Below are 23618 nucleotides of genomic sequence, written 5' to 3' on the forward strand. Positions count from 1 at the left end.
AAAAAAATATTCTTATGAATTATGTGCCTTTCAAAGGATTTCCACTTTAATGCTGAACACGTACGACTATCATTTGATCCGTAGCGCTGTGCAACTAAATTGCATCCGTTGCATTGAAATTGTTTGTTGGATCGTAATCCTTATCATGAAAATTAAGCTTAATTTGCTATAGGCCGCGCAAAGTCTTTACGCGGACTATAACAAAGTATTTATAGCAAATTAAACTTAATTTTCATAATATATCATGGATTTCTGCAGAGTAACGCCTGCATCTTTCCAGTAATCCTTATCGTTTTTTTAATTATACTCTATTGTGTAAACGATACTTCTGGCAATAAATATATTTTTTGGACATAAACCATTACTTTTGAATTTAGAACCTGTCATGAGATTTTGCGCAAATCTATTAATAATGCTATTAAATACTCAACATTTTTAAAATAAAAGCAAATTGCATAAGAATGTTTAGAAATTGTGACAAAGGTTCCAATTATTCATACGTGTACACCTGATTTGGAGTGGCGATTCAGTGGGCGTAAAACTGAGTTTCCTGTCATAGATTTTTTAAACAAAGAATAATTGGTTTTTCAATATGCCAAATTCTTATCCTTTATAAACACCCCCTCGTACCTATATTCTATACAAAATAGTTTTGATTTGTAACATCTACGTCCGACGACGTTTGCATTTTGTTCTTAAAATGCTTATTTTTGTTAGAAAACATTCGCCTCTCAGCGTTCGCGTCATTTAAAATTTTTTCGCACCGCTAATATTAGATGTTGCCACGACATTTAAAAATAGGTCTATTCGTCATCGCTCTAATCGTAAAACTGCGCGTATTCGTCTTCCAATTGTGCGTGACGCGTTTGACGTCGCCGACGGCCCGTGACATGTCAGCTTTACTCTCCGAAATATGAAACTGTCCTCATTAAAAGCTTTTACGAAGCTCATATTAAATAAGCTTAATGTTATGTTTTGTTTCTTAACCAGCCTTAAATAACCCCCAATTTTCAATACAGAACATTATTGTGCTAGTTTTGATTACATATTGAAGAAGATGTGAAAATTATGTAATCCGCCATTTTGTCGCGGCGACCGCCTTGTACCGTTTTCATCAAACATAGCTAAGAACACTCCCGACTAATTTGCCTTCTAATCAAAAAAAAACACAATCAAAATCGGTTCATCCGTTCGACAGCTACGTTTTTACAGAAACACACAGGCACGTCAAATTTATAACACCCCATCTTTTTCGCGTAGGGGGATAAAAAAGGTGGAGATCGAATGCTTTGTTTGGCTATAATATTAATGACTAGCCGTTGCCCTCGACTTCATCTGCCATTTGTTAAAGTTTTTCTTAAGTTTTGCAGGAACCGTTAGTCTTTCTGGCCTAAGTTTCTGTGTCCATCTCCAGAATATAAAGTCGTGCAGTATTATTAAAAAGGCTATTTTTTGATTAAAACAACGTAACAGACCCTTTCGCATTGATTATATTAGTATGTATGGTATGAATTCATACCTAATTTCGCTTAGGGTACGTATCATGTAACTGATGTATTTCTTAAGTCTTGTGTTCGTTTTCAATTTTGATGGTTTTAAGTTTCTTTTGTCCAGCGACTTCCTTGCTGTCATATGTCCATGTTGAATATCTACCAACACGAGGTTTCTATTTCTAATTCAGTACACAAGAATAATTGCTAGCACGTTGAAATAATTCGTAAATGGTAGGGCATCGACGCCTAGTGTTGATAGGAACTGGCAGCATTGTTTTACGATCAAAGAGTTTAAAAAATGTTTTATTTATATGTATATCTTTAAGTCGCAACGTAAAATATGCGCCAACAATAAATCACTTTTTGATCAATGAGATAAAACAAACTTATACAATAACGTTAAATAAAATAAGCAGATTTTTTTGATACGTTCAGGCTGGAGGAAGTGATGGAAAAAAGATAACTTTTAAACAGTATTTATTGCTGAAAAAGCATCTATAATAATCCAACCCTTACAAAGAAGTATTTATATAACGTAGAATAGTCACTTCGATTCTTGCGACTGAGAACACCTTTCAAATGTCAGAGCGTGACAAAACACAGAATATATAATCCAGGTTTATTTGTTAGACCCTTAAAGTATAATATGTGATCTCGTACGTGTAATATACTATAATTTATATTCTATTCTTACTCGTAGTTAAAATAATGATAAGAAGATGAATATGTTGGTCGCATGATCATGGGAGAGTTTTAACTTGGTTGTTATTTTTATTGCAACGCAGGCAACGTAGATTTAAATAATAAAATATTATTTGTACTGCGTTCAAAAATGATTATGATTTTTGAAGTTATACTTCTTTTGGCGCTTTAGGAAAAAATAGTGAGAGTAAACAGTTGACTTTCAATAATTCAAACAATACCTTTTTTCTATTGTTAGTGTAATTTTTTCTACAAACGTAGAATAAGGCGAAAGATAAAATTTTTGTAAAGATTTTTGATACGCCAAAGAAGTTGGTATCACTTTTAACGCGTGTACATAATTTTTTTTAAAGAAGCCATCTTACGCTCTTTTGAATGTAAAGTGCTAATTGTTTGTAATGGTTACGCATACAGATAACATATATGAGTGAGAAGAGTGGAACTCATGTTGAAATAATATTGGTATACGAGTATATCAGGAGTTTGTTTTGGTACAACATGAGTTACTGTGCGACAGATGCGGCATTCCACATCTCATCGCGTTAGAGATACCTACCTAAATAACGTGTAGTTTAGATCGAGACTGTTGACCCGAGTTTTATATTATTTGTTCATAGTTTCCGCGTGTCTTGCAATTAACTTAAGAATTTTAAACGGTAACGCTTTCACATGACATATTATAGTTAAATGCTTCAGATTAAGTTGAGTCGGTGTCGATATGGTGTGCACTCAACGATCAAGGGGTGATTCCGTAAAAAAAAAATACTAAACTAGCTGTTGCCCGCGACTTCGCCTGCGTTTGTTTTGGTTTTAAAAGCATCCCATAGAAAGAGTTTTTAAAGACTTATAGCCATGTTACTTCGTGATAGTTTAGCTTTCTTTTGGTGAAGAAATATTTAAAATCGCTTATTTCTACTGTTAAGCAACATCGCTGTTTTCCGGTCTGAAGGGCGTGGTTGCCGGTGTAATATTAGGCACATGAGGCTAAACATCTATGCCTCAGGTTGACGGATACAGTGTAGCACTTTGTGTGTTTTTTGCATTCCCTGCGAAAGGTCGGTCTGATTAATAGGCGCTGATTTTCCTTTTATTTAAAAAAAAAACCAATCGTAGTTCGATTAAGCAACAATGGCGGTAACATGGTATCTCTATACATAAAAGACACACTTTCTGTGTGGGTATGTTCCGTATAGGCTCCGAAACGGCAGGACCGAATTCAATGAAACTTTCAGGGAATCTCCGGATTGACCTGGCGAGTAATCCTGTAAAGCTTGGTGACGACCGGACCACTCCTATTTTTGAACTGTCAAACTGTCAAATACAGCTTTTATTTACTATGATGATATTCTATTGTTGGGTGTACATGAGTGTAGATAATAATCTTCACCCGCTCGAGAAGATAATAAAAGAGAATGAATACAGAGAGAAATAAATGATTTAATATATTATGAGACTTAAATTAAAAATTTAAGTTTATTGTTTAAATAAAATAAGCAAAATCTAGCCCGGCGAAGCGGGCTGGGTACGCTTGAATTTTATATATTATTTTAATATGTATCTGTTTAGAAATGAGCTTCTATTATTACAATCTCTTAGAAAGCTCTCATAATATGAGAATGCTTCTCTATGTAATACAATTTTTAATTCACACTTCTTGGCAACCAGCCCAATGTTTGTCGGAAGAAACAAACTAGATAGAAGTTTGTTCGTTGTATTTTTACTTCTGCGAGTTCAAAATGTCACTACAATATGTTATGTTTGTGGACGTACAAGAATTTAAAATGGCGGTATTACAAATGTCGTTAGTTATTTTGTCGTTTAGAATTATAAATTATGTACTTAATTGTTATAATTTGAATCATGTATATATGCATACGTATTATGTATTTTGGTAGAGATAGCTTTTAACCGTCTATTGTGTGTTTTTTTAGTTGTTTTTTATAACTTCTTACTTATTACTTATACATTAAAGTATCTTCATTACATTTCGTTTATTTATAAGATAAGATTTTTTCTTTAGATTTGGATGTGTAGAAGGTGAATTGGGCGAAGGTGGGTGGGGACATGGCACGGACAGATTCGTTATACGAAAGATGTGCCGGTGTCCATGTCCTCGCCACCTCTGTATAATCATACACATGTATCGATAGCATTTTTTTTTTTAAAACATAGCAAGAAGCTAGATGCGTTTGAAAATATCATAACAGAAACAAAATTTACATGAAATCAGACTACTATTCAACGTAAAGTGCTAAGATTTAGAGGTGATTACCAGCTGTCACTATAAATCCACCGAAAATACTGGCATTAAGTTCATTGACATCATAAAATGAGGCAAATGTGAAAGCTTAGGGGCAATTTCGCTTCGCATCTAACGTGCGACAACAGTGACGGAGCAAATAAAATTCGTTACTATTATTCCCGAGTTGCCTATAGTTACGCCAGCAATTTTGATATCCCGTGCAATGCCACTAAGAAGACTGAAGAGGTAGCGGATTACAAAACTAGCAACTCCTTATACAGGTAGGTTAACAAGCCTGACTAGTTGCATTTTAGGTAGGAACGAAATCGTACCTTCAGAGGTAGAGGGCGACGTAAGTGCTTGTTCCGCCTAGTGTCGATTACTTACATTGAATCGCGTGCCTTCATGCACTATGACAAATTGCAAATCAAAGATGGCCGCCACTATGTTATGGTTATAAAATGAAAAAGCTTTACTATTAGAATAAATTATAGTATGCTTAAAGTCGGAAGTTTGATTTGAATTTTTAATTTATATAATATAAAAAATTAATTCGATAGAAGCAGGCGCTACTTTGTGAAAATCCATGACATATTATGAAAATTTAGCTTAATTTGCTATACGCCGCGAAAAGCAGGAGAATCTGTATGCTGTAATTTATAATTTCTTCATTCCTTATACTCTATATTCCTAAAATATAAAATTATAATAGACAATAGATGCAAAATAGATAAAAAATAGTAGCCGTCACATCCTCAGGTAGCAGCTCACCCCAAGCTTGGAAAGACCTGGTCATGATACTCGTATATTTGGATAAACCTTTAAATATACTTTTTCACACATTTCGTAATGAAATCGGAGTTGTGGATTACTTGGCGACTAGTTAGTTCGGATGGTTCCGGTCAGATGGCAGTTGTTCTGAAGTTTCAATCCAACTTTGCACTAGTGTGAACTTGCTTTTACGTGGGACTACTTCATAAACGCTAATTAAATTAATAAAGGCTGCCTGGAAGCTTTCACCATATAAAACTTATATCTACTCTAAGACTTGGAAGTTCGTTATATGTAAAATAGTGATTAAAACTTTTGCTTTTTAGTTTTTTTATTAACTTGCAAAATATATTTTAGGTATACCTAGTAGGAAGTACGTGGTCGCTAACTATGAGTCTCAAAAAAAGGCTCAAAGTCACTAAGCGGGCGACGGAGAGCTATGCTTGTAGTATCTTTACGTGATCAAATCAGAAATGAGAAGATCCATAAAAAAACAGAGTACAAACCAAGTGACATAGCTCAATGAGTTGCGAAGCTAAAGAGGCAAAAGACGGGGCTCATACTGCGGAGAACCGATGGAAATTTTGATCTTAAGGTGCTGGAATGCTGGCACCAGTAAGATCGGACAAGGTGGAAAGATCCGACATCAATCACGTACAGGGAACCGCTGGACCCCGTGTCTCAAGACCGTGGTATGCGGCGGTCCCTACAGAAGACCTTTGTCCAGCCTTGGACTTCCTTTGTTAGACATGATAATCATGTAGGTAGTAGGACGACGTTCTCGTTTTTACGCAAATTTTGTAGCCTCCACCGAACTTATAATTTAATTGTTTTAATAAAATGTAGTCATCATCATCATCACATCAACCGATAGACGTCCACTGCTGGACAAAGGTCTTTTGTGGGGAGTTCCAAGTTCCAACTTTAATGGGAAGGAGAAAATTTAGTAGTTATTTATTTTATATTAAGGTAGTAATAATATAAGCGCAACATTTATTACGCTGTGACCATAGGAATTTATATATTTGCAATGAATTACTGGTTGTTAACCAGTAATTCATTGCAAATATATAAGTTGAGAACTAGTCTAACTAAAAGTTGAGAACGCCTGGGCCGATTTCTTGAATTAAGGTCTTGAAATATTCTTGTATGTATGGGGAAGGTTTAAACAGTGAGAAAACAACTAAAACTGTACGTGTGTTTGTCACCTAACTCCTCTTAGACAGCTTCGCCGATTTTGATGAAATTTTGTGTGTATATTGCTATGGGTTTCTGGTTAGTTTGGAAGCATAATTAGACCTGGTATGTAGCGCTGCTTTACCAGGCAGGGCGATGTCTGCCGGGTCCGCTAGCTTAAAATAAAATAAAAGCGATTATTCGTTACGTATAAGACCTAAATGTCGCCGATCTAGATATCACTGCAGCCTTAACAGTCATAATTCATCAGTATCTATATAGTTTTGTAGGCCTGACTGCGTACTTTACTTAGAATGTAAGTAAAGTAATTTAAATTCGAAATAATGGTACCTATATAAATTTGCAATGTGAATGCAGATGGATGAACTCACTCGGATTTACCTCGCAACAGTTTATGTCCGTTGGGCATATAACTGTTTCGTATGCGACGGGTTGTGCTCCAAAGAGTACTCGGCGCTCTGATGTGCGACTGATGAGTTTATCTGGGGTGTACAAATAATAAAGTTAGCGCTTTACTAAAAGGCTTTTATGTGTGTGTACGTAACTCACAAGCCGAAATGAATTGAACGCGGGATTTTATCGTACCGCTCCTCCATAGAGGGCAACTGAAAGCTGAAAGACTTTTCCAACTCGTGCATCTGAAGTCGTAATGAACACGGAACTTTCCAATGGATTAGTTGTGCGCTAGTTGGGGTCAGGTGATCTCATTCAGGGCGTAGTTGTTCCGGTGTTTCTGAACAACTTTTCATTAATCTGAATTCTGAACTTGCCTTTGCCGAAACTAATTAGGAGATGCTCTAATTAATAAGGGTTTACATTAATCTTACTTTTGGATAGTTATGTTTAGTTAGGTGTTTTAAATATTAAAGTTGAGTTTTATTAGTCCACTTTTAACATTTCTTATTTGTACCAGGTAATTCGTTAATTCTGACAACTTAACTGTGTAACTGTCACAATATTCATTATATTATTTTTAAAAAGTTATTATTATACTTGTTTGTACGCTTATATCTTCTGAACTACACATCGGATTTTATCGCACTTTTCAGTAATGGATAGAGTGAGTTAAGATAAAGGTTTATATGAAGTAAACATGCACATTATAGCAGAGATAAGCGAATAGAGTCGAAGATTTGTAATGTGATATCGTAACAAACATATTTTCGTGCGTTTATATTGCTAAGAAAGCTTTGCTCTCAAGAAAGCAACCAGTTTGTTACACGATTAAAACTTTGCTCTGAATTATACCTACAGAGTATTACACACGTAATACACAGAAAATGATATTTATAGTTGAACATTGGTACTCCAGAAGACTTAACGTTTGCGCAGGCTTGAAATTTAATCGCCTTTGCGATTCAGTGTTGTAGCCTCTTGAAGCAGAATTCGCGCAGTCAGCTTTCCTCGAACTTAGCAAGACTTAGCTCGGTTCGTTTTACGAGCGAAGGCTAGGGTTGCCGACGCTGCTGTAACCACGAATGTCAGCGAATTCAGATCCCATTTTTATTCTTTTTGTTTCTGCAAAATAGTAGATTTTGATCTTGAGAAACGAGAGTCGATTTCCGATGATTATACATGAATGCTTACCTACTTGGAGTTGTAAGTTAGGAACAGGGGTAATTTAAACAGCAAAAGGCTGAGTTACGTAGATATACCTAATATCTTAAAATGTTGTACAGAATTATATTTTATCTATCTTAGTTTTTTGTTTCCTTTGTTTGAACGTGCTAACGTCTGAAACACCAAGTCAGATTTAAAAAAACAGTTTTTATTTCATAGTACAATTCTTGAAGATAAGTTATTACCCTGAGGCACGAGCAACAAGAAAAAAAGCCGAAAATGGTAACAGTAGGTTTTAGAGTTAGTATAGAAATAATACCTAACCGAAGATGTACGCGGCTGAAATGCGTTAAATGTGCGATGATTTTTTTGATATAAAAAGCTGTGTAAAAGTTGGCGTATGTACCTATTGTCTTTTTTTGTGCCTGATTCTCTAATAATTCACCTTTCCGTGCTTCTTTACCTCACAAGTTGTAGTAAATAATGTGTAGCAATTATTATCTTAAAGAGTGTGTGCAACAAACTCTTTAACGTTTTTATGAGCTCAGTGCTCTTTCCTGAATCGGCAGCCCTAACACGAAACTGTAGAGTTTCACAACGTAATGTAGCTTAACATCTCACGTCATTACTTCATACTACGTGTTATTCATCTTTTCTGTATAGATTCATTAAAATGTAGAATAGTCTGGTGTTGTAACTTTAAGGGCATTTAGACTCGCCTTTGTGTTTTAAAGCAAGAGGCATTTGCATCGAATCCACTTTTGCAAAGTCTACATCTCTTATTATAAGAGAAGTAAACTGAAATAGAATTGGAGTTCAAACCTACGTCTTTTTGAAATCTGGATTTGAAAATAAACGTTTTTTGAACGTTTAGCTGACTATTCAGGACTTTTTATGACTTGGCTTATTAATGAGTATTCAACGCGCACGTCCGTGTGGTAGATTCTATCAAAGGTTTCAGACAATGGTTTATGCGAACAACCTTTACGTTTTCATTTAAAACTTTCGTTCAACTGTAATTGCTTTTGAGACCTTTTCGCCTGACTGAGTAACCCTTTGTGTATCTTTGTTTAGCTTTTCGAATGTTTATCGTATTTAGAAGTCTTGTTTTATCAGTCCTTCAACGGTATTATGATGAATGATATGGTGTGGAGTGGATATCTAGCAATGTATGTTTTTATTACTGTGCCAATAAGCGCTTGACTCCAATCCCAATAGTGTCAATGCAATGGGAGTTCTCTCAATTTGTCCTAAAAATACCGCGGTAATCTCAAAAGTAGTCAGCACTGGGCCAGCTCGGTGGACGGCCTTAAACCCTTCTCATTGTGGGGGGAAACTCGTGCCCTGTAGTGGGCCGGCAAAGGGTTGATATGCTTAAATATTATGTAAAATGTAACATTAACACTATATCAATTAAATTCTCGGGTTAAAATATCATTTTTTCAGTGTGTATGTTAATGATAGCTTTCAACAAGTAATAATATTAAATTAACGCGTCCGCTACAGTTGTGCTCGATAAACACTTGAATAAAATGAAGAGATCGTTAATTTTATACCCGATAGGTAATTTTATCGCTTCAATGACTAATTAAGTCGTTGAGTATAATGTTAACGTCCATTTCATATAGAAATACTGGCTTACCTTGAAATTTGTTGTGTACACAATTATGTTTTATATAATTAATCTAATATAATTAAGCTGAACATCTTCGCTTTGAAAGATTTTAAACTAAGATTTTCGTGATTAATCAACATCATCAACAACTTTTCATTTCTAGTCCCATGATCCATGCAACTGGGTCGACAAACAAATACAAATATCGACAAATCCAAAAATATTATCGTGGTATGTACCCGTTGAACTATATTTAAGGAATCTTTGCTTTTGTATAATTTTGTTTGAAAGTCTGATTTGAGAAAAACTATTTCATTTCAGAGCCCAATTCTTTACGAAGATATATATCGCGATCCTTAGGTTCCGAGCAACAAGACAAAAACTCTGCTAAACAGTGGATCGGAGATAGCGCACTAGTTTCTAAAGGAGAAATAAATTTACTTAGCAGAAGATGTACGCGGATGAAACGCGCAATAACTTAATATATTGTAGGTACTTTATACTACTACTTATAAACAGGGAGGTCGAAAAAAGTAGCAGTCGTTAGTTGGGTAGAGGTTTTTATTCGACCTCCCTTGGCGGGCGCAACGGTGAGCGCTGTGAATTTAAGTAGTAGCAAAAGTTAGTCGTGCATGCTGGGATTTGAACTCGGCCCCCCGAACGTGAGGCCGATGTTCTAACCACTGGGCTCTCGCCGCTTCACTCATTGCTCACTTTGTAGTAAATACCATGTACACCTTAGTTGCTCGTCACACTTATTAAGAGACATAATATGTAAGATGTTTGTGTTCATTTAATACATAAAATAAGAATAAATTAACATACTATTATTATCTTTAGACACATGTCTTTTATATACTTATTCTTTGATATTTAAAAAAGATCCCATTGAGTATTGTCGGTACAATTATCTTAGTAAGAATACTTTTGGCATTTGTTTACGTGTACCTATGCGACATACGTATTCTGTATCGCTATTATTCTCGCGGTAACGTTGTTTTCGTAGTGCCGTACTGCCGAGACGAGCCAAGAATGTAATCCATTTAATGGGTTTCGTAAGCGATGCATCACCATATATTACGTGTAGGTATATATTTAGTGTAGTAGGTTTCAATTTTAAAAAGCTTTTTTTTTGTTGCCACGTAATTTCTGTCACTACGCATAGGCTCTCCATGAATCATTATTATTTTTAGAGATCCGAACATCTTAGTGGAAAACTGAACTAATGTAAGATCACGTTTTCAAGATCTCGTTGACGTTTTATGTTCGTCGATCAACGTCGTTTCTCAAGATAAAATGATGGATTAGATTACCTAATTAAAGCTTACTTAAAAGTAACGCCTTCAATAGTTTAAAGTAAGTAACTCGTAAGTTAGGTCTTGTATTCGAGTAGTTATAACTATTTTATCTATTTATTAATTTGATTTAAACGTGTACAGCTATCTCGTATTTATTGCAAGCCAAAATGGACCAGTTATCATTAGTTTCGTAGTATACGATATGCAACTTAACAAATAACATCCTGCACGAGCAAATTTTACCGCACCTTCCTTTTTGCGAGATTCGTGCCTCGCAAAAAGTGCCCCTTTCACCTGCAGAAATCACGTTCAGGCGAAGGAGGGTATTCAGGAAACCTCTCAACGTTGTTAATTATCTGAAGACAGTGAGAAATTTGAGATTTGTTTACGTACCGTAAATATATCAAATATTTTTAATATTAATTAATTTCTGAAACGGTCAGAATGTTTGCGGATGGTTTCGGACTAATTATATCTTTTCATGTGGTTTATTAAAAGTTTTTCTATTTCGGATCATACAATTTAATCAGATACTTATACAAAATAACTTTGACAGATTTTCATAAATTTGTATTAATATGCGTTGTTAAAAATTTATGAAAATCTGTCAATTATGTATCGTCTGTGGTTATGTATGTGGCTCCACTAAGTAGGAGCGCCTGTAAAACGAGTTATTTTGTTCAGCTTAGCCGAGTTCTGCGAGTGTACGAGTATAATAGCTAAGCTTCGTTGAACTCTTGTTCACCAAACCTAAAAGCTATGCTATAATAATGAAGCTATAGGTGGTTGGTTTCATAGACATTGCATACTTCTCACTGCTATTGCCTGAGCAACAAATAGTTGCTGAATTTAATATTTTTATCTTCTTTAGGTGCCTCTCCAACTAGTGAAGGTTGGCCGTCAGTTTTTGATACTTTTCCTTTTCTCTCGCGAGGCTAAACAGCTGGGCGGCACTCGCGATCCCAGTCCACTCCCTTATATTGCGCAACCAAGACTTCCTCTTGCGACCGATGCGTCTCTTTCTAGCAACTTTGCCCATCATTATCAGTTGCAGTAGCCTGTATCTATCATGCCGAAGCACATGCCCTAGATAAGCAACTTTTTTCTTTTTGACGGTCTTCCAAAGTTCGCGCTGACAACCAACTCGTCGCAAGACTTCCTCATTGGTAACCTTTTGAGTCCAACTAATTTTCAGCATGCGTCGATAGGCCCACATCTCGAATGCTTCTAGACGTTTCCTGAGATCCTCTTTGATGGTCAGGATTCGCATCTGTAAAGAAGTATTGGCCATACGTAACAATGTAGAAGGCGTTTTCGTAATGCGATGTTTAGGCGGCGGCTTGTGAGCACTTTTTTCATGCTTTGAAAAGCACTACGGGCGACTTCTATCCGGGTTTTAATTTCTGTTTCACTGTCCCATTTTTCAGTCAGCCAAGTGCCTATATATTTATACCTCTGCACTCTCTCCAATACTTGTAATATTTTTATACTAACGCGTTTCGTTTACGATCGTAACTAGCAGGTTATTCAAGCAACGTGAAAGTAGCAAATACAACCATTTGGCCACTCATTCAGCTGGGATCGCTAACGCTACTGAAATACTTTATTTCTTTATTATTTATTTTAGAAAAATATTAAAAACGACATAAGTAGTCGATATCGATTTTGATAACGCGTATTACTCGAGCTACTAACAAAGTTTTGTCACAACCTAGATACTGCGCCCTTCACCTCTAAAGCACGTGATATGTTGATTGCATTATTTTGAAACATTTATCTCCTAGAAGTAAGATGCCCGGGGATCGGACTTACTCGGTCCCCCTAAGAAAGGGGGCGAAGCTCTAAACTAGAGAAAGGGGTAGGCTATCACTGCTTTCTTTCTTTACACACATACCTCTTTTATTTTAGAAACCGTGTAGATATCTTTTAGAGAGACAATATCATTATTTACTATCAGTGATAATTACCAATCTCTTACTCTAACAACTATACAAATTGCGAAGTTTTAATTATAGCATGACGTGATCATAACAACTGTAGTCTGAAATACGTGTGTCATTTTACGAGTGGGTACGAGTCACCTACGCTATTTGTAATTAAAATGTTGTTGCCACGAAACAAGATACTCAAAGGACTCGTTATGAATTCTCGAAAATATATGTATCTATCGTTATAATAGCATTTACATAAGTCCTACTTTTTAACCCCCGATGCGACGGGGTGATACGAATTTCACGTGTCTGTGTGACGAATGGATGAACCGATTTCAACTTTGTTTTTTTTTGTTTGTAAGGTGAATTAGCCCCTAAAGGAAGTCAGAAAGCCCTAAACCACTACGCTATCACCACTATGTAAATCCAACGTAAGCTTTTGCTGTGATACTTCCTGATTATGATCAGGCTATTAAACTCCCACACATCCCCTATCTATCCTCTGTTAGAATAGATAGGGTTTTAGAGCTTTAACCCACCATGCTGCTTCAATGCAGGTTGGTGGGATTTAACAATTTTTTATGTTCGATGGCTCGATGAGTTAGACGGCGTTGTTTGGGCGTTTTAGCTATAGTTATTTATGATGAAAATCAATCCCTCACTAGTATAATGTATGCAACATTGAATGTCTGGAGGTTTTCTAAATTTATTATTATTGTTCTACCTTCTCTTTTCTTTTTTCACTGATCAGGGCCACTGCTATAATTCTTTAGAAATAGGTGTAGGTATCAATTGTTTTTTTATTTACATACAAATACTTACAAAAAGTAAGTATTTACTGTAATACAAATTATAAACCACAAAAGAAGTGACAAAGCACTTCCCAATTCCCCACTCCCCATCTACGTCGCCCACTTTTGCCTTACATAATATATGGGAAACCTCCGATCAACTCCCATCAGGGCAACTTTATTTTTTTTTCAATTTCTGCATTTTCGCTGGTATGATCTGGTAAGAAGCTTCTGCAGTAGTTAGTTACCGCCCTAATGACCAAGACGTGCCGTCAAAGGATTAAGCGTTCTCATACGATGCCGCATAGAAACAGATTAGGTTTTAGGGTTTAATATAATTGCCCCAAACAGGTTAGCCCGCTACCATCGTTGACTGCACCGTCACTTACCACTAACTTTGGCTAACTTATAAGAAAAAAGAAAGTCAGTCACTAGATACCTTTTATGATGACTTTTAAGTTGCCCACATCTCTTCTTGTTTATTCCTAATTCCGTGTCACTTCTTCTGGTACTTAACAATCCAATACTTTTAATTATACAGTTACTGTAACTCAGTGGCGTGCATAGAGGTTATGCACAGGGTATGCAGATGATATAAAATGAAGAAAATATCCAGTCCGAGGTATAAAAAATTTAAGGATAGGCATTGTAAGAGTTATTAAGAGCCTACCCTTAATAATTTATAACTCGTACTGGGTTGGGTATTTTATATCATCTGCATACCCTGTGCATACCCTCTATGCACGCCACTGCTGTAACTACAGTTCCAGTGAATAGTATTTGAATATTTGAATCAAGAGCTCAATCGATGAAGAAAAAAAAGTTTAAACAGTCGAAAAACCATTATTCTAATGCAAACCTAAATGTAATTATGTAAATTAATACAAACACTACCGTGTTTCCCATCCAGTTACATAAGACCATATCCCTGAACGATACATGATATCCCACCTACATATATCTAGTAACACGTACACCCATGCTGTATGTTCTCTAATGTCTTATTCGGGGTGAACACGCGAGGCAGCAAATTGGTTGGAGTAAAGCTTTATTTATACACTACACCAGCGCATCGCATACAGTAAATACACTACATGTGGTAAATATGTTTAAACTGTGTGTAGTTTAAACATATTTACCACAGCGTGTTCTTTGCAAAATAGCGTATTATCTACATAATAAACACGTAAAAAACTAGATTTTTTTTTAAACAAGCAATGCTACAATTGTTTATTCCAGGCTCCCTTGAAACAGGTCCGTCCGTTTGTAGTGACCACTGGTTCGGAAAGTGGACTCTACTAACAAGAAAATAACTATATATCAGTGTGTAACTATATTGCTAAATAACGGTTTTTTTTATTATTAAATGAGCTTGACTTCTGGTAATCTGTAATACTTATTATTTAATCTGTGATGGCCTACCTTATCAAAAAAAAAGTTATAATTTTTGGCCCGATCATTACATTCCTAATCTAAACTTGTCTTTTGTAGTCGAATATGCTACTTAACTTATAAATAAAAAAGAGACAGTTCTTAAATAATGACTAAATTGTAATGGCCATGATGAGACCGAAGTTTGGGTGCAATACGCCACAAAATTTACAATCTAATTATCTAAATTCTCACAATTTATATGTTACCTATACGTAATTGTGAATAAATTTTACTTTTTTTATTGTTGTACTTTGAAATCACTTCACTTTTACTAATTCAAAGCCACTGGTAGAGATCTCTTATACCAATATTGCTACCTTGTCCAAATCTTACTATTCGGGTAATACTAGCAAAATATGACGTAATAAACGGAATAAGCCAAACAACGCTGTTTGTCTTCGGGTTTCCATTGCGGAAGCCATCATGATTTACGACGCGAGTTATACGACGTCAAATGTATCGCGTCGCTTGCCAATCAGTAATCAATCACATTAATATAGAGGTCGTTCCTTTAATGAGATTAAAAATACTAACACAACTATTATTATTACTTATTATGGTCCAAATATTATTACAAACGAACACTTAAAGGTCTATCTTTGAGCTCGCCTCGTTTGCAGCATTTAGGTTAACTTGTTAAAAAGTGTATACAACGTAGTACTTTTATATTTAAATTAAAAATATAAACGATAGTATATGTACCTAATACAAAATTATGACAGTTTTTTCTTAAATATATACACACAAACTTCCATAATTCTATGTACTTTTGACCCGCGCAACTTCGTCTGCACCGAATCGGTTATTAGAGGTTTTAATATCTTAAAAAAACCTACCAGGTCCAGTTTTATTTCCAAACTATGTTATTCGCGGCCGGGCGGCCCGCTGCATTTAGCTTGCTTTTTGCGTTTCTATACCCAATAATTGAAAAAGGAATTTGCACTTATATAATCAAAATTAATAATTATAAAACTATTTATTTGGATAAGGATTAATATCATGATAGGAATGACAACATATTACAATTATACCAGTGTTTTGAAAGAAATATTATATAAAAGTAGTTATTGTGACTTAACCATAACAGTTAGACATATAGCCTCGCGGATTTTTTTGTAGATAATCGTTTAATTTAAATATGTAGTACATTATATTTGTGTATCATCAATCATTGTTGCGGCGTACGCCAGTAAAACTCTAAGTCAGTATTTTAGTCAATTTACAGAAAATCATAGTAAAATATACACTAAAACCATCCATCCATACTTAGATCCATCCATCCATACATCAATCCTCACAAACTTTCGCATTTATAATATCAGTAGGATGGTACACATGCATTCGATCGTTGTACCATATGCCTTGCGACTTGCTTGTGTCTGTGAGAGTTATGCCCTTTATCTCCGACAATATTTATCAGATCTTCGTTAAAATTAGACAATATGTGCTTGTTAGTATACCCGTTCAAATAAAAAAAGAATTATTAAAATCAGTTCAAATGGAGCTATGAAGTAAAATTGATAAAAACTTTTATCCCATTTCCCGGAGGAAACTTTTTATTTATCGGGATAAAAAGCTTATATGTTGACCCGGAATATCAGCTAACACTATACCAAATTTTATTTAAATCCGTTCAGTAGTTTTCACGTGACGCCCGGACAGACAGACAAAAATTTTAAATTTAAGCACATAGAGAGACCACTGAAAATAAACTGACATAACAAATGGTTCATAAAACCCGATGTACATGTTTCCAAAAGTATACAAACCCATCCTTCCACGCCAACAAACCAGTCAAAAGACTCGTTAGCAAATTGCCCTTTGTTCTATTGTAGCGGGCAATGTTTTTGATTTGATTCGGTTCCGAAGATTTATAAAACGCTTTGTGACCGGCTATTGTCGGCCAATACGGTCTCACTAATTCAATTTTATTAATGGTTTGGCTATTTGCCTCACTACGCGCCAGTTTGTCCGCGGGCTTTTTCTATCGGCCATTTTATTGTCATTTAAAATACAGTAGTCACGTATTGTACAGTCGTGATCAAATAGCTATAATTTGAGTAAGTATAGAAACGAATTGTAAGGTTTTTTTAGATTCCAGAATATAATGAGAGCTTCGGTATCTATGAAAGTGCAGAAAATGGCCACCGAATGGGTTATAAAGAGTAAAAATCTGACATAACGGTCTACTTGGCCTTCTAAATAGATTTGTAGAAAACCCTCTAGAATATAAAAAAAAAAAAATTACCTAAGAGTTCCTTGCTGACGGCAATAATGAAAATGTTAATACGATAAAGTAGAAACAGATTTTATACCAAACATTATAATTATTAAATACAAACTCAAAATAGAGCGAAACAATATTCCGTACATATTAGGCACAAAGTGTGGTTTAGCTAAATCACAATATACTGCGATGCAACATAATGAAAAGAAATGCGAAAGTTGGTATAGATGTTTGTTACTCAAACACGCTTAAATTTAAAAGTCATATATTATAGAAGTGGAAAAGATTATGGTCTGGGATAGCGATTTTATACCTGAAATTTTTTTGTTCCTGTGGGATAGAATTGATTCGGTTTTTAAAGACTAATAGATTGATATGTTTTTTGCATAGTGATAGTTTAGCGGTCAGACGATAACATAGGCAAACACATTACAGTCGACTTACAAGAAATAATCATAAATTAGTGACATCTTCATATCGTGTGCCTTTCGCACAGAAGTCATTTGTGGGATTGAGTATACGCTTTTATAATATGATTCCTAAGGTAATTTTGGACCTACCAATGCATAAGTTTAAACACATTTATTACAACGAGATTATTATACAATTGATGAATTTCTTAATGACCAAGTTGCTTGGAAGCATTCGGCTCCGCTTTCATCTCTCACAAGATAGAAAAATGAATTTTAAAATTTAAAATGTAAATTGTTAATATTGGAAAAGAGCAACTGCTGAGTTTCTTGCCGGTTTCTTCTCGTTAGTATCTGCCTTCCGAACCGGTGGTAGAGTCATTACACACAGACAGGCCTGACGTTTTAAAAGTGCTTATATTAGGCCTACTTGAAAGAAATGAATTTTTAATTTTGAATATCAAAATATCCACGCGAATTAAGTTGCGGGCAACAACTAGTTTATATTAAGGAGACAGCTATTAAAGTGTGAATCTATAGCACCAATAAAAACATTTCACTATACTATGCTGGATGGGATCCAGGTCTACGTATCTTTATCATTCACAGTCTTAAAAGCATCTGAACTGCTTGCCAGAGGAATTTACTGTCGATATTTACTGGCAAAGTTCAAATTGGAGAAGTTTAAGAGAGAATCTTTATTTTATAGCTTATATTATTATAACTTTACACTGAAACCCTTTTCGCCCCTAAGTTGCTTTTAATCTATATTTTTATTAAATGCAGTAAGTTCGGTTCTTCAGCCTTTTTAAGTCTAGCAATGAATTATTGCTATCAAGAAATTATTAAATAGTATTTCAGATCCATTATATTCTCGTATTAACTTCCTATTGAAACGGTATCGTTATATATGTTTGGGGAGTTCAAAATATTAGTTATTTGATGTCTAAGACCCGCATCGGGTTCAAACTGCACCGTTCCGGAACTTTTATATGCATTTAAAATATTGACGTGACAACGTCTTATAATTCGATGGAGCCGGCTGCACGCACGAAAAAACATGACGTATGCGGCGTTACCTCGCTCTGAGGCGTTCCATTCAAGGCTTGAAGTGCAAGCGAGAGCGCGGAACGAGCGACATAGAGGCACAGTCGGCCTCGGTCCGCGTTCGACATCTGTCTCTCTCCTACTTGAGTGAGCGATGCGTCCGCGTGGACAGCTTCTATACAATAATACATTTACATGTTTCCGGCAAGCATGAAGTGCAGTGAAAAGTGAATGTGGTGTCAATTGTTTATAGCAACGATAATATCTATCAAACAAATAAAATTAAAATTTTCTTTTGAAAAATGCAATCATTCCATCAGTATTTTCTTACGACGTTGTCACGTTCAACTATCGTGAGTAAGCCGACTTTACAGACAACCAATTTTTATTTATAATATTTAAAGTTCCTGAAAGCTTTGGATAAAATCACTTATGCTGATAGGCATTGGTCTTCGAATGCACGTTGTCCAGCAATATAATAAGTATTAAGTATTTTATCTTCTCTGAATTGCAAGCATGCGTCTACACAGCTTTGGATAACGTCAATGTGAAAAAAGTAGTATATTTGAGGCAAGAACAATGGCAGATACGGGCAGGAGCCCGTAGCACCTTATGATGTTGGGAAAAGTTTCTGGGAAGGAGCACATCGGTCGCAAGAGCAAGTCTTTGTTTGGTAACACCAGGGAGTGGAAAAGGATCGCGAGTGCCGCCCAACTGTTTAGCCTTACAAGAGACAAGGTAAAATACAAAATAACGACTGCTGACCTTCACTACTATGAGTGGCACCTAAAGAAGAGCACCACAATTTTGTTTTCCTTGCCATTTCAATTGTTGGACATTTACTGCTGGATATAGATCTCTTGATGTTTACACGATCCGGTGTTATAGCGCTTCTGTCTGTCAACTCCCGTTCTTCCAAAGAAATCCTAGACAGAGATACTTCAAATGCAGCTCTTTCCATCGCCCTTTGAGACCAAAACCTTCCGATGACGTAATTGAAATGACATATTATTAAAATTAAAGCTCGTTTATGAGCTCCTGACGATATAAATATACTTCCTTAAGGGAGACGTCTATTTTAAATTGCGTCTTTTTTGTACACGACAACCACTTCGTTATATAAGATGGCAAAATATTAAAAAGCAACCTGTACATAAAAATGTAATATCTCACCTGCGCGCCGTGTCTCCGTTTTTATTAAAGTTTTTCAAGCAAAGTGATAAAAATGATGGCCGCCCTTCATAAACTGTGACGCTTTGTCTTTATTTTCTAAAGTATTTTTATTTTATTTTTCTTGATATTATGACTTATTTAGGTCATCTTTACATAATACAAAGCTCCTAGCTTGTAGTTTTAGTTTTAATTTAACGAATGTACTTATCACCGCCACCTTACAATAATGGAGACCTATATTATAATATATGAATAAATAATTATTTTTAACAAAGATTCTCCTGTTTTTCGCGGAGTATAGCAAATCAAGCTTAATTTTCATAATATATCATGGAATTCCGCAAAGTAACGCCTGCTTCTATCCAATATTTAGAGAATTTTGTTTTCACTTCTTCTTAGACGCTGATAGTTTTTCGGAATCCAAAAAGAAGCAGCTAATCCGAAAAGAATATCAATTTAGAAAATCAAAAATATTTGGAAAGTTCGATATTGAGCTTTAATTATTCTCATTCTGACATCTTCATTCTGCAACACCTTATTTTATCGATTTTTATAGAATAATGTAGCTGTTAAAATACGTAGGTGTCTGCGCTGCTAGCGAGGAGATAAATCAAACTGTCAAGCGCTCTGCAGCAGCTTAAAGCGAGTAACAAATGATTTTTTAAGTTTCAAAGCCCCATATGTTCGTAAAATGGAAAATTTTACATTGAAACTAGAAGAGCTACTCATCATTCAACATTGTAGTTCTGCTAAAATAAATTACGAAAAATAAGATGTAAGTATTTGTCGGGTTTTGATACTTGTTCACATTTATTTCATATTTTATAAGTGGTTTTCGAAAAATTAATAGTTGCATAATCTAATCTCTATACAAATGAGGTAAATGCGAACTTTATTTTTAATAATAAGCTAATTTTTCTGTCAGATGTGTCTCAATTTGGTGAATCTTATACTAATATATATAGCTGAAGAGTTGGTTTGTTTGTTTACTTGAACGATGATCTCAGGAACTACTGGTCAAATTAAAAAAAAAAAAACTTTCAGTTTTGGATAGCCCATTTATTGAGGAAAGCTATACATCATCACGCTAAGACCACAGTGCATAGTACCAATGAATAATGTTTCAAAATGGGGGTCGATTTTTTTGAGAGCTTCCTCTGCGTAAACGGTTACAGTTTCGATAAAATGAGGTACTAAAAAGTAGTTCCCCATTAAAAGTTCTTAAAAAAAATCAGCGGCAGCAAATTCAAATTCAAAATTTCTTTATTCATGTAGGCCTATCACGTGTAGGTGAAGTTAGCAGAGCATTTGCCAGCAGATCAAAAATAAAACGGAGTTCTCTTCGCATGCAGCTGAGTTCTAGAGTTCCTGATGATTATTACGAATAGTTCTGGCGTTTTTACCCCCAAAAAAAGGGTGTCAAAAAATGATCTGCTAACTTCCGATAGCAGATCATTTTCGAGCAAATCAAAATTTGATGCTTGTTCTGGACGCATGCAGCTTAGATCTATAGTTCCTGATACTTTTTAATAATAGTTCTGTCGTAAATACTGAAAAAAAAATACTTAAAGAAAATAACCCTAAACATCCTATCGTACACAAAGACCTTTGAATAAAAATTTTTTAGACCCGTACTCTCTCGAAACTCTTTTCTTTCTCACACATCAGTATATAAACTATAATAAAAAAATATTAAAGTTCTTATAAATCAAGTTTCAGAGTCACCACAACAAACATGAAAATTTATTTTCTTAAATAATTTATAAAATAATACTAAACATTTGTTTTTGAAAACCCTACCTATTAAAGGGGTAAGAACTCTTTTGTTTCTGTTGAAGCATCATAACGCCTGAAACATAACATAAAACCAAGCCTCAAACACTGTTTTCGATATTAAAATATTGACGTGTGATATGCAGTCTAAAGTACGTGTGTTCTAGGCTTGAATTTTAATCGTGTTATAGTGTAAGTAGCGTTCTATAAGAAATTTAAGAGTTCTAAGCTGTGAGGTTTAAAGGGTTTTCAAAAAAATAATTCCTCATATAATTCTTTTGGATTTAAAATATTAACGTCTGATATGCAGTCTCGTTGATTGAATCACTTTCCGGTATTTTCTAGCTCTATACAAAAGATCGCGTAATTTCGTTGCTGCGTTTGCGCGTGAAAGAGACAAAACAACAAAAACATTTTCACACTTATTATTTTTATAATAATAATAATAATAATAAAATTTTATTTCAGGCATAGCCCATATACTGTGCACTTAACATTTTTTAAAAATAACATAAAAAGAAGTACATACAAATTAACAATAATAATAATAAAAATAATTAAAATTAGTAAAATACTAATAATTAAACACGAAACAAATATTAAAATAAATAAATATAATGTTAGTAACAAAAAAAACCACTATCCTATGTTAGACAACTTAGTTTAAGAAACTATACCGGCCCAACAAACCAGGCCACCAACCTGGATGTGGCCTTCCTATAGCCCGTGTGTGCACCATTCCAGCACCTCCAGAGGGGGCTATCCAGCTTATTGGCCCATGTGTTAAGGAGGGTGTTGGTACTGCTCACAAGCCTGCACAACATAGACGCCGCACGCCTGCGCATGATCGCGAAGAAATCGTCCACACGAACGTCCGCAAACATTGCTGACGCACTGTAGTGTCGAGGCTTCCTCAGCACCGCCCTCAACACATTGTTATATTGAATAGTTCGTCCACAGACTGCACGTGTAGAAATTTAAATCAACGTTAGTCTAGCATATTCAACTAGGGACCAACGAGGTTCGAATCCCGGGTCTAGCATAATATTAGTATTGATTTCTTTTTAAGAAATCACCGTACCAGCAGGTGTTCAGACCGCTTCGGCTTGGTGCCGGTTATTTTCACTAAAATCTGATAATAATTGATGAAGCCCCTTAACGCGCAGTGGAGTAGGTTTGTGTTATATGGCCTTATCTCCTATGAGAAAGGAGGTCTGGGCGTAGCAGTGGCACATTAAAAGGCTAATTATCATGACTTTCGTTATATTCTTTGTTGCAAAGCAGATCAAGGAACGGAACGTCAATTGGGCGTATTCGATATCGGAGGTTGGCAATATATGCTGGAAGGCGTAATACCGACACGGACACTGAAAGCCTTTCACACTAACACTCTCGTCATATACTTATATAAATTCTACTACAAGGGATACGAGCTTAAGGCTGGCCTCACACAGCGAGACTATCTTTCTGAATTCATTATCGAAATTCATATTATTATAATTCAGAAAGCCCCAAATTCCGTACAATGTCAGTATACACCCGTTGATAGATAGTTGGCGCAGTAGGCAGCTACCCTGCTTGTCCAAGGCCCGCGGGTTTGATTCCCATAACTGGAAAATGTTTGTATGTATTTATTTATACTACACACACTTTCGGACCTTTTCATATTATGGACTTCTCAAATCAAGTAAGAATGATACTCACTAGCGTTCTGAATTCCGGTTATGAATTCTTTATTACGTAGATCCAAGAGCATTGCGATTACTATGAATTACTCTTCCATAAATACGTTTGCATGTGTAACGACTCTCGAGACTACTGATCAACGTGAATTTTGAAGATATTTATGAGGAAAGGTGCCGAAATATAAGATTATGGATTTAGAATATGAATTTAGAGAGACACTCCTGCTGTGTGTGGCCAGCCTTATACATACATTACACGGCAAAGGTGT

The 23618-nt window shown here is 35.3% G+C and overlaps 1 protein-coding gene across 1 annotated transcript in view; it reads left to right on the forward strand.

The window, feature by feature from the left end:
• The window catches only part of LOC120631972, a 344454-nt gene that overhangs the window by 57457 nt on the left and 263379 nt on the right, over positions 1–23618 (forward strand). The gene's annotated exons all lie outside the window — the stretch shown is intronic.

Source organism: Pararge aegeria, chromosome 19 (assembly GCF_905163445.1).
Source record: "Pararge aegeria chromosome 19, ilParAegt1.1, whole genome shotgun sequence".
Lineage (NCBI taxonomy): Eukaryota > Metazoa > Arthropoda > Insecta > Lepidoptera > Nymphalidae > Pararge > Pararge aegeria.